This window comes from Scyliorhinus torazame, chromosome 5 (genome assembly GCF_047496885.1).
Source record: "Scyliorhinus torazame isolate Kashiwa2021f chromosome 5, sScyTor2.1, whole genome shotgun sequence".
Taxonomy (NCBI): Eukaryota; Metazoa; Chordata; class Chondrichthyes; order Carcharhiniformes; family Scyliorhinidae; genus Scyliorhinus; species Scyliorhinus torazame.
In genome coordinates this window covers 318,369,660-318,389,023 of record NC_092711.1, presented here as the reverse complement: position 1 = coordinate 318,389,023, position 19,364 = coordinate 318,369,660, and positions in this window count along the sequence as shown.

The following is a 19,364-nucleotide window of genomic DNA, read 5'->3' as shown; positions in this document are numbered from 1 at the left end:
CCCATGCCAACCATGCTGCCCGACTAAACTACAATCTTCTACGCTTCCTGGGTCCGTATCCTTCTATTCCCATCCTATTCATGTATTTGTCAAGATGCCCCTTAAATGTCACTATCGTCCCTGCTTCCACCACCCCCTCCGGCAGCGAGTTCCAGGCACCCACTACCCTCTGTGTAAAAAACTTGCCTTGTACATCTCTAAACCTTGCCCCTCGCACCTGAAACCTATGCCACCTAGTAATTGACCCCTCTAACCTGGGGAAAAGCCTCTGACTATCCACTCTGTCGATGCCCCTCATAATTTTGTAGACCTCGATCAGGTCGCCCCTCAACCTCTGTCGTTCCAGTGAGAACAAACCTAGTTTGTTCAACCTCTCCTCATAGCTAGTGCCCTCTATACCAGGCAACATTCTGTTAAATCTCTTCTGCACCCTCTCTAAAGCTCCACATCCTTCTGGTAGTGTGGCGACCAGAATTGAACACTATACTCCAAGTGTGGCCTAACTAAGGTTCTACACAGCTGCAACATGACTTGCCAATTCTTATACTCAAGTGACATTGACTGAGGCACATATATCTGACAGGATAATAGAATAGAACATAGAACTCCTACAGCACAGAAGGAGGCTATTTGGCCCATCGGGTTTGGACCGACCTTCTGAAGGAGCCCTCCAGCTCGGCCCACTCCCCCACCTTATCCCCGTAACCCCACCTAACCTGCACATCTTTGGGAGTCAATAATGTGGAGTATTCCCCTCGGTTCATCAAAGTCACACTATGGAATCTTTTGCATCCACTTGAGAGGGCAGATGATGCCTCATTTTGAAAGTGTCATGTTAAAGTCATCACGTCTCAGTTTCCTCATCGATGTAGGAGCGTAGATTTTTTAATGTTCAATTCTCCAGAGTGGGACTTGAACCCGAAACCTTCTGACTCGGAGGAGAGTCTATGGCCACTTGAGTTACAGTCGGACAGTAATTATTGCCCAAAGGGCTCTTTCTACGTGTATGTGTGTACCGGAGCACCGCTCCAGCACCTCCAACCAGGGCCCGGGCGAAGGGGGGTGCAGATGGTTCAAAACACTGGGACCCAGGCTTGGTGTTTTAAACACAGGTTTCATCATTTATGGGGAGATGGCGGTGTAGTGGTGATGATAATAATAATCTATTATTGTCACAAGTAGGTTTACATTAACACTGCAGTGAAGTTACTGTGAAAATCCCCGAGTCGCCACATTCCGGCGCCTGTTCGGGTACACAGAGAGAGAATTCAGAATGTCCAATTCACCTGACAGCACGTCTTTCGGGACTTGTGGGAGGAAACCGGGGCACCCGGAGGAAACCCACGCAGACACGGGGGAGAACGTGCAGACTCCACACAGTCAGTGACCCAAGCCGGGAATCGAACCTGGGACCCTGGCGTTGTGAAACAACAGTGCTAACCACTGTGCTACCATACCGCCCAATTGATTATTGTAAAAATCCATCTGGCTCTCTAAAGCCCTTTAGGGAAGGTGAAATCTGCCGTCCTTACCTGGTCTGGTCTACATGTGGCAACAATGTGGTTGACTCTGAATTGGCTTGGGTAGCCACTCCGTTCAAGGGCAATTGGGGATGGGCAATAAATGCTGACCCAGCCAGCGACACACACTTCACAAGGAAGAATTCTTTAAAAGTCCATGCATGACATCCAGAGCTGAGGGTCTGAGAGATTGGGCGGGATTCTCCACTCCCACGCCGAAGTGGCCGTGCCGTCGTGAACGCCGTCGAGATTCACGACGGCGCGGAACGGCCCCGGTCCCGACCGATTCAGGCCCTGACAATGGACCAGGATCAGGGCCGCGTCATCTACCCGCGCCAGGCCTTGTCGCCCGCGTAAAAGCGGCACCGCATAGATGACGCGGCCGGCGCCGCATAACGGGCGTCATCCGCGCATGCGTGATTGCCGTCCTCTCTAAGTCCGCCCCGCAAGAAGATGGGGGACGGATCTTGCGGGGCCGCGGAAGGACGGAGGTCCTCCTTCAGAGAGGACGGCCCGACGATCGGTGGGCACCGATCACGGGCCACCCCACATTCCTGGTAAAGCCCGGTGCAGGATCCCCCTCGCCCCCCCGCAGGCCGCCCCCCCTAGCGTTCACGCACCTCCCACGACTGCAGCGACCAGGTGTGGACGGCGCCGGGGGGAACCCACCGTTTTGGCCTGGCCGCTCGGCCCATCCGGGCCTCAAAATAGCGGGGGTGCCGGAGAATCGCCATTTTCGGTGTCTCCGGCGATTCTCCGGCCTGCGTCCCGCGAAACTCGACCGGGCCGTTCCCGCCGCTTGGGAGATTCGCGGGAGGGCGTCGGACCAGCGTCCCTGGAAATTTTGGCGGCCCAGGCGATTCTCCCAACCTGCGTGGGAGTGGAGAATCGCTCCCATTGTCTTAAAAAAATGTGATAACTTCGAGGCTGCGAATTCTGATTCTTTGAAACCGGTCTGTCAGGTCAAATTCACTTGGTGCTGCACCGCTGTTGGGGAGGTGAGGAGTTTGGGGAGGTTTTTTTTGAGAGGGTGGGGACAGGAAATAGGTGGTGGAGAGAGGATGTTGCTTTGGGGAGGGGAGTGTGGGGTGCTGGGGCAGGAAAAGGAGTGTTGAGGAGGTTGGAGGGGAGGGATGTGGATGAGGTTGAGTGGTTGAGGGGGGGAACAGGGTTTAGGGTTAGGGCTACTCTATCCAAATCCCACATGATTGGATAAGTGTGAGGTGATTCACTTTGGAAGCAGAATCAGGAAGGCAGATTACTACCTGAATGGTTGTAAATTGGGAGAGGGGAGTGTGCAGCGGGACCTGGGTGTTCTTGTGCACCAGTCGCTGAAGGTAAGCATGCAGGTGCAGCAGGTGGTAAAGAAGGCTAATGGTATGTTGGCCTTCATTGCGAGAGGTTTCGAGTATAGAAGCAGGGATGTGTTGCTGCAATTGTACAGGGCCTTGGTGAACCACACTTGGAGTATTGTGTGCAGTTTTGGTCTCCTTCTCTGAGGAAGGATGTTCTTGCCCTCGAGGCAGTGCAGCGAGGGTTTACCAGACTGATTCCAGGGATGGCGGGACTGTCATATGAGGAGAGATTGACTAGATTGTAAATCTCGCTGGAGTTCAGAACAATGAGGGGGGGATCTCATAGAGACTTATAAAATTCTAACAGAACGAGACAGGGTAGATGCAGGGAAGATGTGACCAATGATGGGTGTGTCCAGAACCAGGGGTCACAGCCTGAGGATTCAGGGTAAACCATTTCGGACAGAGACAAGGAGACATTTCTTCACCCAGAGAGTGGTGAGCCTCTGGAATTCATTACCACAGGAAGTAGTTGATGCTAAAACTTTGAATATATTCAAGAGGCGGCTGGATATAGCACTTGGGGAGAATGGGATCAAAGGCTATGGGGAGAAAGCAGGATTAGGCTATTGAGTTGGATGATCAGCCATGATCGTGATGAATGGCGGAGCAGGCTCGAAGGACCAAAAGGCCTCCTCCTGCTCCTATCTTCTATGTATCTATGGTTTTAAATGTATCTAACAAATCACCTCTCAACCTTCTCTTCTCCAAGGGAAACAGCCCCAGCCTCACTAATCTGTTCACATAACTGAAGTCTCTTATTTTGGAACCACGCTCGTAAATCCCTTCTTGAAATCTTCGCATCATTCCCATTGATCCCGTGTTTTGTGAAGCTCAGAGTTTTGTACTCTGTGCCCCGATGTATAAAACCCAGGATTCAGTATAATTTATCAACTGCTTTCTCAACCTGTTCTGCCACCTTCAATCATTTATGCTTCTATACACCCAAGCCCCCTTACTCCTGCATTTCCTTTCGAATTGTACCCTTCATTCTATTTCTCCTCCCCTCGTTCTTCTGACCAAAATGTATCATTTCACACTTCTCAACATTAAATTTCATCGGCCACATGTCTGCCCACCTCCCCACCATCCTGTCTATACCCTCTTGAAATCTATCACTATTCTCCTCACAGTTCACCATGCTGCCATATCTTGCATCATCTTCAAATTTTGAAATTGTGCACTATGCACCCAGGTCCAGGTTATCAGTGGTTAGCACTGTTGCTTCACAGCGCCAGGGACCCGGTTCGATTCCCGGCTTGGGTGACTGTCTGTGTGGAGTCTGCACATTCTCCCCGTGTCTGCGTGGGTTTCCTCTGGGTGAACATAGAACACACAGTGCAGAAGTAGGCCATTCGGCCCATCGAGTCTGCACCGACCCACTTAAGCCCTCACTTCCACCCTATCCCCGTAACCAATAACCTCTCCTAACCTTTTTGGTCACTAAGGGCAACTTATCATGGCCAATCCACCTAACCTGCACGTCTTTGGACTGTGGGAGGAAACCGGAGCACCCGGAGGAAACCCACGCACACACGGGGAGAACGTGCAGACTCCGCACGGACAGTGACCCAGTGGGGAATCGAACCTGGGACCCTGCAGCTGTGAAGCCACAGTGCTAGCCACTTGTGCTACCATGCTGCCCTCCCACAGTCCCAAAAGACGTGCTTGTTAGGTGAATGGGGCAGTCTGGATTCTCTCGAGGTGTACCGAACAGGCGCCGGAATGTGTCGACTAGGGGCTTTTCACAGTAACTTCATTGCAGTGTTAATGTAAGCCTACTTGTGATAATAAAGAACAGGGGAGTGGCGTCAAATTAAACTAGGGATGGTCAATAAATGCTGGCCGAACCAGCGACACCCACATCCCTTAAATGAACAAATAATTTTTAAACTTCATTTATTTTGTGCCGAATGCTACCTGCATTTAAGAAAGGATCCATTAATTTTTCTTTTCTACCATTTCTTTCCCACTTTGACCCTAATTGTTGCTGATTTTTGATATGTTTCTACATTCTGTCACTTCCTGTCGCACTCTGGGTATCATCAAATAAATAGCTGCCTTGCATACAGAACTGGCTGGGTCATAGAAGGCAGAGAGTAGCAATGGAAGGGTGCTTTGCTGATTGGAGGGCTGTGACTAGTGGTGTTCCGCAGGGATCAATGCTGGGACCTTTGCTGTTTATAGTATATATAAATGATTTGGAGGAAAATGTAACTGGTCTGATTAGTAAGTTTGCGGACGACACAAAGGTTGATGGAATTGCGGATAGCGATGAGGACTGTCAGAGGATACAACAGAATTTAGATTGTTTGGAGACTTGGGCGGAGAGATGGCAGATTTAGTTTAATCCGGACAAATGTGAGGTAATGCATTTTGGAAGGTCTCATACAGGGAGGGAATATACAGTGAATGGTAGAAGTCTCAAAAGTATTGACAGTCAGGGAGATCTAGGTGCACAGGTCCACAGGTCGCTGAAAGGGGCAACACAGGTGGAGAAGATAGTCAAGAAGGCATACAGCATGCTTGCCTTCATTGGCCGGGGCATTGAGTATAAGAATTGGCAAGTCATGTTGCAGCTGCATAGAATCTTAGTTAGGACACACTTGGAGTATAGTGTTCAATTCTGGTCGCCACACTACCAGAAGGATGTGGAGGCTTTAGAGAGGGTGCAGAAGAGATTTACCAGGATGTTGCCTGGTATGGAGGGCATTAGCTATGATGAGAGGTTGAATAAACTCGGTTTGTTCTCACAGGAACGACGGAGGTTGAGGGGCGACCTGATAGAGGTCTACAAAATTATGAAGGGCATAGACAGAGCGGATAGTCAGAGGCTTTTTCCCAGGGTAGAGGGGTCAATTACTAGGGGGCATAGGTTTAAGGTGCATGGGGCAATGTTTAGAGGAGATGTACGAGGCAAGTTTTTTACACGGAGGGTAGTGGGTGCCTGGAACTCGCTACCGGAGGAGGTGATGGAAGCAGGGACGATAGTGACGTTTAAGGGGCATCCTGACAAATACATGAATAGGATGGGAATAGAGGGATACGGACCCGGAAGTGTAGAAGATTTTAGTTTAGACGGGCAGCATGCTCGGCACGGGCTTTTGTTCTTTGTTCTTATTTTCATTTGGAAAGAAAATGGTCTGATAAATTTTGGAACGGGGGGGGGAAATGGCCATTGACAGGTGAGAAGATATAAATCATGTTCTTTCCTTAAATCTGATTGTTTTCACAGAAATTCATACCATTAACAAAGATTCAAAGGACATTGTAATGGCTTCACTTTCTGGACAGCATTGTTTGAGCAAAGCTGCAAAGGCACCATTTCACGAACAAGGCCAAACACTTATTTATGAACATCAATGTTAGTAATGTGGGTGCAAGGTCAATACAAATATCTGCCATAGATTTTCCCGCAGTGACTGACAATCGTGTTGGAATTTAATTAATTGAAAATGGTAGGGTGTTCTTTGAGCAAGGTCAGAATTCTATGCTGCTGCGATCTTTAAAACGTCTGCCTGCCACCAACACAATGCCGGGCAGTTGCATCGGTGAGCAAGTCAGGAAAGTAAGTTTTCTCGTTTCCCCCAATGTCTTGGCTGGGAAGCAACATTTAGAGTCTTGGATTGAAACCCATGCCAGGGAGTTGAGCAACGGAACTAGGCTGACATTCTCAGTGCTCCACTGACGTCATGCCGCACCGTCCCAGCTGCTGACTTTCAAATGAGGCCCAATCTGTCCTCTTTTCACAACCGGGGGCTGCACTTCAAGAGTACATTTTTGGCCGTGACCAGATTTGGGTCCTCGTGAAAAGTGTTGTATCGGTGCAAATCTTTCTTCATCTCTTTGATATCCTGTGGCACAATTTGAAGAATAATTGGGGAGTGTTCCTGGTGGCCTGGCCAATATTTCTCCATCCACCACCAAAACCATTCTATCACTTATTTCACTGCTCTTTGTGGGAGCTTGCTGTGCACAAATTGGCAAGTGCATTTCCTACATTACGGTATGCGACTGTAATGCAAAGGAATTGTCTGTCATATGTTTGGGACATCCCAGTTTTCACTTTTGAGATGTGTACAAAAAAAAGAAAATTCCCATTTAACTCTAGTCGTTAACTGGTTTAGCTCACTGGGCTAAATCGTTGGCTTTTAAAGCAGACCAAGGCAGGCCAGCAGCACGGTTTGATTCCTGTACCAGCCTCCCCGAACAGGCGCTGGAATGTGGCGACTAGGGGCTTTTCACAGTAACTTCATTGAAGCCTACTCGTGACAATAAGCGATTTTCATTTTCAAATAAAAATCTTTATTGTTGTCACAAGTAGGTTTACATTAACACTGCAATGAAGTTACTGTGAAAATCCCCGCGTCGCCACACTCCGGCGCCTGTTCGAGTACACAGAGGGAGAATTCAGAATGTTCAATTCACTTAACAAGCACGTTTTTTTGGGACATGTGGGAGGAAACGAGAGCACCCGGAGGAAACCCACGCAGACACGGGGAGAACGTGCAGACTCCGCACAGACAGTGACCCAAGCCGGGAATTGAACACGGGTCCCCAGCACATGATAGAATGCAGAAAGCTCCAGAGCATCAATGAGCATTCATGTACTGACACAGAGACATTTAACAGCTTGTGTTTAAGAATAATAGATAACTGAGGACCACAAATCACACCCACTCTCACACATGGTAGCACAGTGGTTAGCACTGTTGCTTCACAGCGCCAGGGTCCCAGGTTCCATTCCTGGCTTGGGTCACTGTCTGTGCGGAGTCTGCATGTTCTCCCCGTGTCTGCGTGGGTTTCCTCCGGGTGCTCCGGTTTCCTCCAACAAGTCCCGAAAGACGTGCTGTGAGGTAATTTAGACATTCTGAATTCTCCCTCTGTGTACCCGAACAGGCGCCGGAATGTGGCGACGAAGGGCTTTTCACAGTAACTTCATTGCAGTGTTAATGTGAGCCTGCTTGTGACAATAAAGGTTATAAAGAAAAACTGATTTGTATTTTCACTCCCACTGATTTTAGCCCAAGGGCTCAACAAAATAAAGAATGTTGACATATTCAGGCGTATATGCTAACTTTTTATTCCAGGCCATAGAATTGCACTTAAGATCGAAATCAGTTCAAGGCGCGTGCTGCAAGGGAGTGCTTGGCAGCTGTTGTTCGATGAGCCCTGCTGCTGTCTCTGAGTCAGACGGCTGGGAGTTTAAATCTCATTCCATAGAAGACAAAACTTTAAGGCAGGAAGCATGGTGCTGCTGCCGGAGGCAAGATATTAAAGGGAGGCACAGGGATCTTTTCACGTGGACATAGGAGACCCCATGGCCACTGTTTTTGCTGAGCAGAACAAAAATGATCTCTCCGCTAACTTCACTGGGGCTGGTTTAGCACACTGGGCTAAACAGCTGGCCTGTAATGCAGAACAAGACCAGCAGCGCGGGTTCAATTCCCGTTCCGTCCTCCGTGAACAGGCGCCGGAATGTGGTGACTAGGGGCTTTTCACACTAACTTCATTGAAGCCTACTTGTGACAGTAAGCGATTATCATTATTATTATTATTAAATATAACAAATGATCCGATGTCAATATGTTGCTGCCCGTGGGATCTTGCTGTGCACAAATTTGCTGCTGTGTTTGCTACACTGCGATAGTGACTACATTTCAAAATGAGCTAACAGAGTGCAAAGTACTTTGGGGGATCCTGTGGCTGCGCAAGGTGCTATTTCAATCTAAGTCCCTATTTGACACCGACACTTTAAAGTGGCGCGTTCCGAATCTTTGTGGTGCTGTTTTGAAAGGGGGGGTGGAGTGCCAAGTGCAGCATTCACTCTGCTGATGAAAGAGTTAATGATGCTCACGTGCTCGCACATCCGAAATAAAATACTGTTTCGTTCCGCTGAAAATACCTGAAGTTTAAATTATGTTGGAGGGTACGTTTTGTGTCGTACCCTGACAGGATTTGGAATTTTTTCACACTTTGGAAAGCAAAACCTTTGACTCAGTTTGTGTCGCTACGTTTTCTGAGTGGAATTCAACCTTTAGAAGGTTGACTATTGCCCAGAAATGTTGCACTCTCAATGGAAACCTTTCAAAAACTGCGCCTGCCTCCTCATCCCCTTTCCCAGCTGCTTTTCCTTCCCCCAGCACCCACCACAATCTACCCACAGTGGCCCTATTGTCAGCAAATCCTGCTTCCCTATGGTTTTGCTTGCAGGAAGCTGCCACAAGTACCAGAACAGGCACCTGCATCCTTCACAAAAGGTTAGGGGTGGGGGTTGGGGGCGGGGGTGGGGCGGGGGTGGGGGGGGAGGTCGGCAGTAGGGATGGGGGAGGTGGACGATGGGGGGGGGTGGATGTGGAGGCTGTGCTGGTAGGAGAGACAGATTGATGTATTGTGCTCAGAGGGAGGGGGGTTGTCATTGTCATCCCTGTGAACCAAGGCTTTAGGGGCAGTGGAGATTGACAATCTTTGTCAGTTCGCTTTCTTCGAATGCTCCAGCTTTTAATAGGCAGCAAGTCAGGGGCCCAGGGGTTTCACCGCTGCCCTCCTTATGAGGCGATCATGGGCATTCAGCTCCAATCTCATTACAGATTTGAGTGGTGCTTTGAATAACGGAGGAATGCGGGGTGTTAATGAGAATTTGTTGTCTAAAAGTGAGAGTGTAAGTTCTTGAAGGACAACAAAGTTCCACTATAGGAAGTGTCACACACACAAAGCCTTTGTTATCACCCTCCCTTGATTGCATTATCTGTGCAATATGTGACAAGTTGATTCTTTTGATTTAGATTAACTGAAAAACACTAATTCCTACTTTATTCATGAGAAAGGAATGGGAACCCGAGTGGCACATAGTGTTCATCTCAGTGCTCACCATGCAATTAATTTTACTCCAACATTCAATGTTATTCCTCATTCAATCAGTGCAAAAAATCATGTTTAAAACAAACCTCATCTGAAAAATCAACATGTTCTAAAAAGATTTCCTTTGGAAACTTGCTCTGAGTTATAAAAGAGTTTAATTTATTGTGTAAATTTGAAATTAATTTCAGCAGCACCTCAATGGTCCAAAAATGGCAGCCACCTGTATTTCTTTAGTATACTCCACAGGAGCATTAAAACAAAGCCATACAAAGAAGCACCGGGGTAGATGTCTGAAAGTTTGGTCATAGAGATCGGCTTCAAGGAGATTTGAAAGATGGAAAGAGGGGTGAAGAAGTAGAGAATTTCAGGGAGGGGATTTCAGAGCTTAGGGACCAGCAGCTGAAAGCATGATCGTCAACGATGGAGATTTTCAAATCGAGAATGCGTGGGAGACCAGCGTTGGAGGAGTGCAGATTTCTCAAAGGTTTGGGGGACTGGAGGCAATGGAGGGATTTGGAATCAAGAGTGAAACGTTTAGTATTAAGATGTTGCTTAATGGTTAAGTGTTTTACAATAAATAATGCGCAACACCATTCTTTTTTTAAAATATATATTTTTTAAAATATTTTTATTGGCATTTTTCAGTTTTGACCATTCTGGTTGGCATTTTCTCTGTGACTTTATGAGCTGGACATGGAAATGTCTGGTAAACATATATGTGGTTCTACATGGGAATACACCATTATTTCATAAGATACTTATCGGAATTTACATGTTATTCGGCACCAAGGACTCGGGTTCGATCCCGTCCCCGGGTCACTGTCCGTGGGGAGTTTGCACATTCTTCCCGTGTCTGCGCAGGCCTTACCCCCACAACCCTAGGATGTGCTGGGTAGGTTTGGCCGTGCTAAATTTCCCCTTAATTGGAAAAAAAATGAATTGGGTAATCTATGAATTGGGCAGCACGATAGCACAGTGGTTAGCACTGTTGATTCACAGCGCCGGTGTCCCAGGTTCGATTCCCAGCTTGGGTCACTGCCTGTGCAGAGTCTGCACGTTCTCCCTGTGTCTGCGCAGGTTTCCTCCGGGTGCTCCGGTTTCCTACCACAAGTCCCGAAAGACTTGCTGTTAGGTGAATTGGACATTCTGAATTCTCTCTCTGTGTACCCGAACAGGCGCCGGAATGTGGCGACCAGGGGCTTTTCACAGTAGCTTCACTGCAGTGTCAATGTAAGCCTTCTTGTATCACTAAAGGTTGTTATTATTATCTAAGTTTATTAAAAAAAAGTGACTTTACATGTTATTAAAAAGTAAAGGAGAAGTTTCAAAAGGAACTCACAAGGGTAATACCAGCAATTGAATGTTGTAACTATCGGGAAAGACCGAACAGTTTGAGGCTCCTGATCGGGGTACAATGGTTAGCACTGCTGCCTCACAGCACCAGGGACCCGGGTTCAATTCCAGCCTCGGGTCACTGTCTGTGTGGAGTCTGCACTTTCTCCCCGTGTCTGCATGGGTTTCCTCCGGGTGCTCCGGTTTCCTCCCACAGTCCAAAATGTGTAAGTTAGGTGGATTGGCCATGCTAAATTGTCCCTTCATGCCCAAAAGGTCAGGTTGGGTTACTGGGTTACAGGGATAGAGTGGAGGCCTGTGCCTAGGTGGGATGTTCTTTCAGAGGGGTGGTGCATAATCGATGAGCCATATGGCCTCCTTCTGCACTGTAGGGATTTTGTGATTCTATGATTATGTATGGATTTAAGAAGGATAGATGTAAAGAAGATGTTTCACTTGTGGGGGAATCCAGAACTGGAGGTCAGATACACAGGATAATCCAATAAGGAACGAAATGGTGAGAATGTGGAACTTGCTACCACAGTGAGTGGTTGAGATGAATAACGTAGATGCATTTACAGGGAAACTGGATAAACACATTCGGGAGAAAGGAATGGAAAGATATCTTGGTGGGTGAGATGAGAAAGGGTCTGAGGAGGTTCCTGTGGAACATAAACACTGACATGGATATGTTAGGATATGTGGCCAATTGCTGTACTGTTAGTTTTACAAAGGTTTCATCTAATATATGCTGCTGTCCACCTATATATAAAACAACTTCATAAAATGTGGCTAAAAGTTCTTCAAGAAAAACGTCACTTTTCCCAGTAGCAGCGCAGTCCCGCCAGTAGGTTTCTGGGGAGGGGGTGGTTTCAGCGGGAAATCCCATTGACAAGCGACAGGAAGATAGAACCGCGGCTGGGGGAATGGAGAATCCGGCCCGAAATTTTAAAAGGCAAAGGACAGCGAAAGAAGATTCTGCGAGTTTCCCTTCTCTCCATCAGTGCTGCCTGACCTGTTGTCCATTTCCAGATTTCTCTGCTTCCAGCATCTGCAATGTGGGTCGCGATTCTCCCATCCGAGTTCGCCCCTCCACCATTGCCCGCGAGAACAGTGAATTTGGCGCTCAGACTGCAGCGGAATTGGAGAATTCCGCCGGCGTGAACGGATGGAGAAATCCGGCCCCGGCTCTTTGCTCCTTTCTCTTAAAAATTCATGTTTTACATGCCTTTTGGATCTGGATTTGATTTATTGTCACCTGTACCGAGGTACAGTGAAAAGTATTCTTCTGCGTACAGTCCAAGCAGACCGATCCATACATGAAAAACATAGGACATACGATAAATACACAATGTAAATACATAGACACAGACACCGGGTGAAGCATACGGAATGTAGTACTACTCAGTAGAGAAGATGTGGAATGAGATCAGTTCAGTCCATCTGAGTCTGGTGACAGCGCGGAAGAAGCTGTTTTTGAGTCTGTTCGTGCGTGTTCTCAGACTTTTGTATCTCCTGCCCGGTGGAAGAAGTTGGAAGAGTGAATAACCTGGGTGAGAGGGGTCTTTGATTATGTTGCCCACTTTCCCAAGGCAGCGGGAGGGGTAGACAGAATCAATGGATGGGGTGTGGGTTTGTGTGGTGGACTGGGGCTGTGTTCACGATTCTTTGTAGTTTCTTACGGTCCTGGGCTGAGCAGGCGCCAAACCAGGCTCAGATCCAGCCAGATAGGATGCTTTCTATGGTGCATATCCAGCAGAGGGCGGTAGAGCGGTGCTGCTGATTGGTTGTTGTGGGGACAATTTGCATACGTCCGGTGCGGTCACTCTAACTTGAAGGTGTACCTGTGCAAGAGACCCTAGCTGTTCAAATGAAGACAAGCATCCAGCAGAGTGCAGTAGAGCGGAGCTGCTGATTGGCTGTTTCCATAGATAGATTTACATAGAATTTACAGTGCAGAAGGGGGCCATTGGGCCCATCGAGTCTGCACCGGCTCTTGGAAAGAGCACCCTACCCAAGGTCAACACCATCCACCCTATCCCCATAACCCAGTAACCCCCTCAACACTAAGGGCAATTTTGGACACTAAGGGCAATTTATCATGGCCAATCCACCTAACCTGCACATCTTTGGACTGTGGGAGGAAACCGGAGCACCCGGAGGAAACCCACGCACACATGGGGAGGATGTGCAGACTCCGTACAGAGACCCAAGCCGGAATCGAACCTGGGACCCTGGAGCTGTGAAGCAATTGTGCTATCCACAATGCTACCGTGCTGTTACGGGGAAAATTTGCATACGTCCGGTGCGGTCACTCTAACTTGAAGGCGGTTTGTGGAGGAGCTGTTGTCAAGTGACACTTAAACCCGAAACTCTTTTTCAGTGTTTCCCTCCCTACCCCCTCCTCTAACCAAAAAAAAAACAACCGCTGTAAAGATCAAGAGGAAGGCTCGAGGGCAGGTAGAAGTAAAAACAAGTTGAACCGTGACGTCACAGCCTGCAGGTAAGGGATTGGCTGGTGACTGGTAAGTAGTTTTTCTTTTATTTTCCCTCAGGTGTTATCGTGCAGGGCGCAGAGGTTGCTGAGTGAGTGCTTGCTGAGAAGGGGAGTGAATAACAGGTAAGCACTTTCTTTCTTTTTCTTTTTTTATCTAGAGGGGATGGCTGGGAAAGCAGTGCAATGTTCCTCCTGCAGAATGTTTGAGGTGAGGGACGCCGTCAGTGTCCCTGCTGATTTCATCTGTGGGAAGTGCACCCATCTCCAGCTCCTCAGAAACCGCATTAGGGAACTGGAGCTGGAGCTGGATGAACTTCGGATCATTCGGGAGGCAGAGGTGGTCATAGATAGAAGCTTCAGGGATGTAGTTACTCCAAAGAATAAAGATAGATGGGTGACGGTGAGAGGGGCTGGGAGGAAGCAGCCAGTGCAGGGATCCCCTGTGGTCGTTCCCCTTACTAAGACGTATACCGCTTTGGATACTGTTTGGGGGGGGGGGGGGACTTACCAGGGGTAAGCCATGGGGTACAGGTCTCTGGCACAGAGTCTGTCCCTGTTGCTCAGAAGGGCAGGGGGGAGAGGAGCAGAGCATTAGTCATTGGAGAATCCATAGTTAGGGGGATAGATAGGAGATTCTGTGGGAATGAGAGAGACTCGCGGTTGGTGTGTTGCCTCCCAGATGCCAGGGTCCGTGATGTCTCGGATCGTGTTTTTGGGATCCTTAAGGGGAGGGGGAGCAGCCCCAAGTTGTGGTCCACATAGGTACCAACGATATAGGTAGGAAAAGGGATAGGGATGTAAGGCAGGAATTCAGGGAGCTAGGGGGGAAACTTAGATCTAGGACAAACAGAGTTATTATCTCTGGATTGTTACCCGTGCCACGTGCTAGCGAGACGAGGAATAGGGAGAGAGAGGAGTTGAACACGTGGCTACAGGGTTGGTGCAGGAGGGAGGGTTTCAGATTTCTGGATAATTGGGGCTCATTCTGGGGTTGGTGGGACCTCTACAAACGGGATGGTCTACACCTGGACCAGAGGGGTACCAATATCCTGGGGGGGAAATTTGCTAATGCTCTTCGGGAGGGTTTAAACTAGTCCAGCAGGGGCTTGGGAACCTGAATTGTAGCTCCAGTATACAGAAGGTTGAGAGTAGTGAGGTCATGAGTAAGGTTTCAAAGTTGCAGGAGTGTACCGACAGGCAGGTAGGTTGTTTAAAGTGTGTCTTCTTCAATGCCAGGAGCATCCGGAATAAGGTGGGTGAACTAGTGGCATGGATTGGTACCTGGAACTTCGATGTTGTGACCATTTCGGAGACATGGATAGAGCAGGGACAGGAATGGTTGTTACAGGTGCCGGGGTTTGGATATTTCAGTAAGCTCAGGGAAGGTGGTAAAAGTGGGGGAGGGGTGGCATTGTTAGTCAAGGACAGTATTACGGTGGCAGAAAGGACGTTTGATGAGGACTCGTCTACTGAGTTAGTATGGGCTGAGGTTAGAAACAGGAAAGGAGAGGTCACCCTGTTAGGAGTTTTCTATAGGCCTCCGAAAAGTTCCAGATATGTAGAGGAAAGGATTGCAAAGATGCTTCTGGATTGGAACGAAAGCAACAGGGTAGTTGTTATGGGGGACTTTAACTTTCCAAATATTGACTGGAAACACTATAGTTTGAGTACTTTAGATGGGTCCGTTTTTGTCCAATGTGTGCAGGAGGGTTTCCTGACACAGTATGTAGATAGGCCAACGAGAGGCGAGGCCATTTTGGATTTGGTACTGGATAATGAACCAGGACAGGGGTTAGATTTGGAGGTAGGTGAGCACTTTGGTGATCGTGACCACAATTTGATTACGTTTACTTTAGTGATGGAAAGGGATAGGTATATACTGCAGGGCAAGTGTTGTATCTGGGGCAATTATGATGCGATGAGGCAAGACTTAGGATGCATCGGATGGAGAAGAAAACTGCAGGGGATGGGCACAATGGAAATGTGGAGCTTGTTCAAGGAACAGCTACTGCGTGTCCTTGATAAGCATGTACCTGTCAGGCAGGGAGGGAGTGGTCGAGCAAGGGAACCGTGGTTTACTAAAGCAGTCGAAACACTTGTCAAGAGGAAGAAGGAGGCTTGTGTAAAGATGAGACATGAAGGTTCAGTTCGGGCGCTCGAGATTTACAAGTTAGCTAGGAAGGACCTAAAGACAGAGCTAAGAAGAGCCAGGAGGGGACATGAGAAGTCTTTGGCAGGTAGGATCAAGGATAACCCTAAAGCTTTCTATAGATATATCAGGAATAAAAGAATGACTAGGGTAAGAGTGGGGCCAGTCAAGGACAGTAGCGGGAAGTTGTGAGTGGAGTCCGTGGCGATAGGAGAGGTGCTAAATGAATATTTTTCGTCGGTATTCACACAGGAAAAAATTGTGTTGTCGAGGAGAATACTGAGATTCAGGCTACTAGACGAGAAGGGCTTGAGGTTCATAAGGAGGAGGTGTTAGCAATTCTGGAAAGTGTGAAAATAGATAAGTCCCCTGGGCCGGATGGGATTTATCCTAGGATTCTCTGGGAAGCTAGGGAGGAGATTGCTGAGCCTTTGGCTTTGATCTTTAAGTCATCTTTGTCCACTTGAATAGTGCCAGAAGACTGGAGGACAGCAAATGTTGTCCCCTTGTTCAAGAAGGGAGGTAGAGACAACCCCGGTAACTATAGACCAGTGAGCCTTACTTCTGTTGTGGGCAAAATCTTGGAAAAGTTTATAAGAGATAGGATGTATAATCATCTGGAAAGGAATAATTTGATTAGAGATAGTCAACACGGTTTTGTGAAGGGTAGGTCGTGCCTCACAGACCTTATTGAGTTCTTTGAGAAGATGACCAAGCAGGTGGATGAGGGTAAAGCAGTTGATGTGGTATATATGGATTTCAGTAAAGCGTTTGATAAGGTTCCCCATGGTAGGCTACTGCAGAAAATACGGAGGCATGGGATTCAGGGTGATTTAACAGTTTGGATCAGAAATTGTCTAGCTGGAAGAAGACAAAGGATGGTGGTTGATGGGAAATGTTCAGACTGGAGTCCAGTTACTAGTGGTGTACCACAAGGATCTGTTTTGGGGCCACTGCTGTTTGTCATTTTTATAAATGACCTGGAGGACGGCGTAGAAGGGTGGGTGAGTAAATTTGCAGATGACACTAAAGTCGGTGGAGTTGTGGACAGTGCGGAAGGATGTTACAAGTTACAGAGGGACATAGATAAGCTGCAGCGCTGGGCTGAGAGGTGGCAAATGGAGTTTAATGCAGTAAAGTGTGAGGTGATTCATTTTGGAAGGAATAACAGGAAGACAGAGTACTGGGCTAATGGTAAGATTCTTGGCAGTGTGGATGAGCAGAGAGATCTCGGTGTCCATGTACATAGATCCCTGAAAGTTGCCACCCAGGTTGAGAGGGTTGTTAAGAAGGCATATGGTGTGTTAGCTTTTATTGGTAGAGGGATTGAGTTTCGGAGCCATGAGGTCATGTTGCAGCTGTACAAAACTCTGGTGCGGCCGCATTTGGAGTATTGCGTGCAATTCTGGTCGCCGCATTATAAGAAGGATGTGGAAGCATTGGCAAGGGTGCAGAGGAGATTTACCAGAATGTTGCCTGGTATGGAGGGAAGAACTTATGAGGAAAGGCTGAGGGACTTGAGGCTGTTTTCGTTAGAGAGAAGGAGGTTAAGAGGTGACTTAATTGAGGCATACAAGATGATCAGAGGATTGGATAGGGTGGACAGTGAGAGCCTATTCCCTCGGATGGTGATGTCTAGCACGAGGGGACTGAGCTTTAAATTGAGGGGAGATAGATATAGGACAGATGTCAGAGGTAGGTTCTTTACTCAGAGAGTAGTAAGGGCGTGGAACGCCCTGCCTAACAGTAGTGGACTCGCCAACACTAAGGGCATTCAAATGGTCATTGGATAGACATATGGATGATAAGGGAATAGGGCTTTAGAATGGTTTCACAGGTCGGCGCAACATCGAGGGCCGAAGGGCCTGTACTGCGCTGTAATGTTCTATGTTCTATATATAAAAGGTGGTAAGAGTCAATGTGGACATGCCGAATTTCCTTAGTTTCCTGAGGAAGTATCAGCGCTGTTGTGCTTTCTTGATCATAGTGTTGATGTGGGTGGACCAGGACAGATTGTTGGTGATGTGCACACCTAGGAATTTGAAGCTGTTAACCATCTCCACCTCAGCCCCGTTGATGCTGACAGGGGTGTGGACGACACTTTGCCTCCTGACGTCAATGACCAGCTCTTTAGTTTTGTTGACATTGAGGGATAGATTGTTGTCGCTGCACCACTCCACTAGGTTCCCTAGCTCCCTCCTGTATTCTGACTCATCGTTGTTCAACATCCGTCATGACAGTCGTGTCATCAACAAATCTGTAGATGGAGTTGGAGCCAAATGTTGCCACACAGTCATGTGTGTATAGGGAGTGTAGTAGGGGGCTAAGTATGCAGCCTTGCGGGGCCTTGGCATTGAGGACCATTGTGGAGGAGGTGTTGTTGTTTATTCTTACTGATTGTAGCCTATGGGTCAGGAAATCGAGAATCCAGTTGAAAAGGGAGGAGTCAAGTCCTCGGTTTAGGAGTTTTAATATGAGCTAGGGTGGAATTGCGGTGTTGAAGGTGGAGCTGTAGTTAATGAATAGGAGTCTGACATAGGAGTCCTTCTTGTCGAAATGCTCCAGGGATGAGTGTACGCCAGGGAGATAGCGTCCGCTGTGAACCGGTTCTGGCAGTATGCGAATTACAGTCAATCAAGGCATTCTGGGTGATGATGTGTCTCATGGCCATCCATTCGAAGCACTTCATAATGATAGATGTCAAGGCCACCGGGTGGTAGTCATTGAGGCACGGTGCCTGGTTCTTCTTTGGCACCGGTGTGATGGTGGTCTTCTTGAATCAGGTGGGATCCTCGGAATGGAGTAGGGAGAGGTTGAAGATGTACGTGGACACATCCGCCAGCTGGTATACGCAGGATTTGAGTGCATGACCAGGGACTCCGTCAGGACCAGTCGCTTTCTGATGGTTCACTTTCAGGAAGGACGATCTGACTTTGCTGTGACGGTGGGCATGGGTGTGTCCGAGGCGGCTTGGACAGTTGACAGTGGTTTCCTGCTTGAAACGTGCATCGATTGCATTGAGTTCATCGGGGAGGGGTACTCTGCTGCCGGAGATTCCAGTCGGCTTTGCTTTTTAGCCCATTATGTTGTTTAAGCCTTGCCACAACCGGCGAGAGTCCGTGACATTAGTCTGTGACGCTAGCTTAGTCTGGTATTGTCTCTTGGTATCCCTGATGGATTTGCGGAGGTCGTACCTAGATTTCTTGCATGGTTCAGAGTCGCCTGTCTTGAATTTATGGGCAGCATGGTAGCACAGTGGATAGCACAGTTGTTTCACAGCACCAGGGACCAGGGTTTGATTCCCGGCTTGGGTCACTGTCTGTGCGGGGTCTGCACGTTCTCCCCGTGTCTGCGTGGGCTTCCCCTGGGTGCTCCGGTTTCTCCCACAAGTCGAGAAAGACATGCTTGTTGGATGAATTGGACATTCTGAATTCTCCCTCAGTGTACCCAAACAGGCGGCTGAATGTGGTGACCTGGGGATTTTCAGAGTAACTTCATTGCAGTGTTAATGTAAGCCAACTTGTGACAATGAAGATTAATATTATTATTATGTCTCAGACCTGTCCTTCAGTAGGGAGTGAATCTCCCGCTTAAACCATGGTTTACGGTTGGGGAACGTTAAAGATGCTTTCTTTGGCACGCAGTCTTCT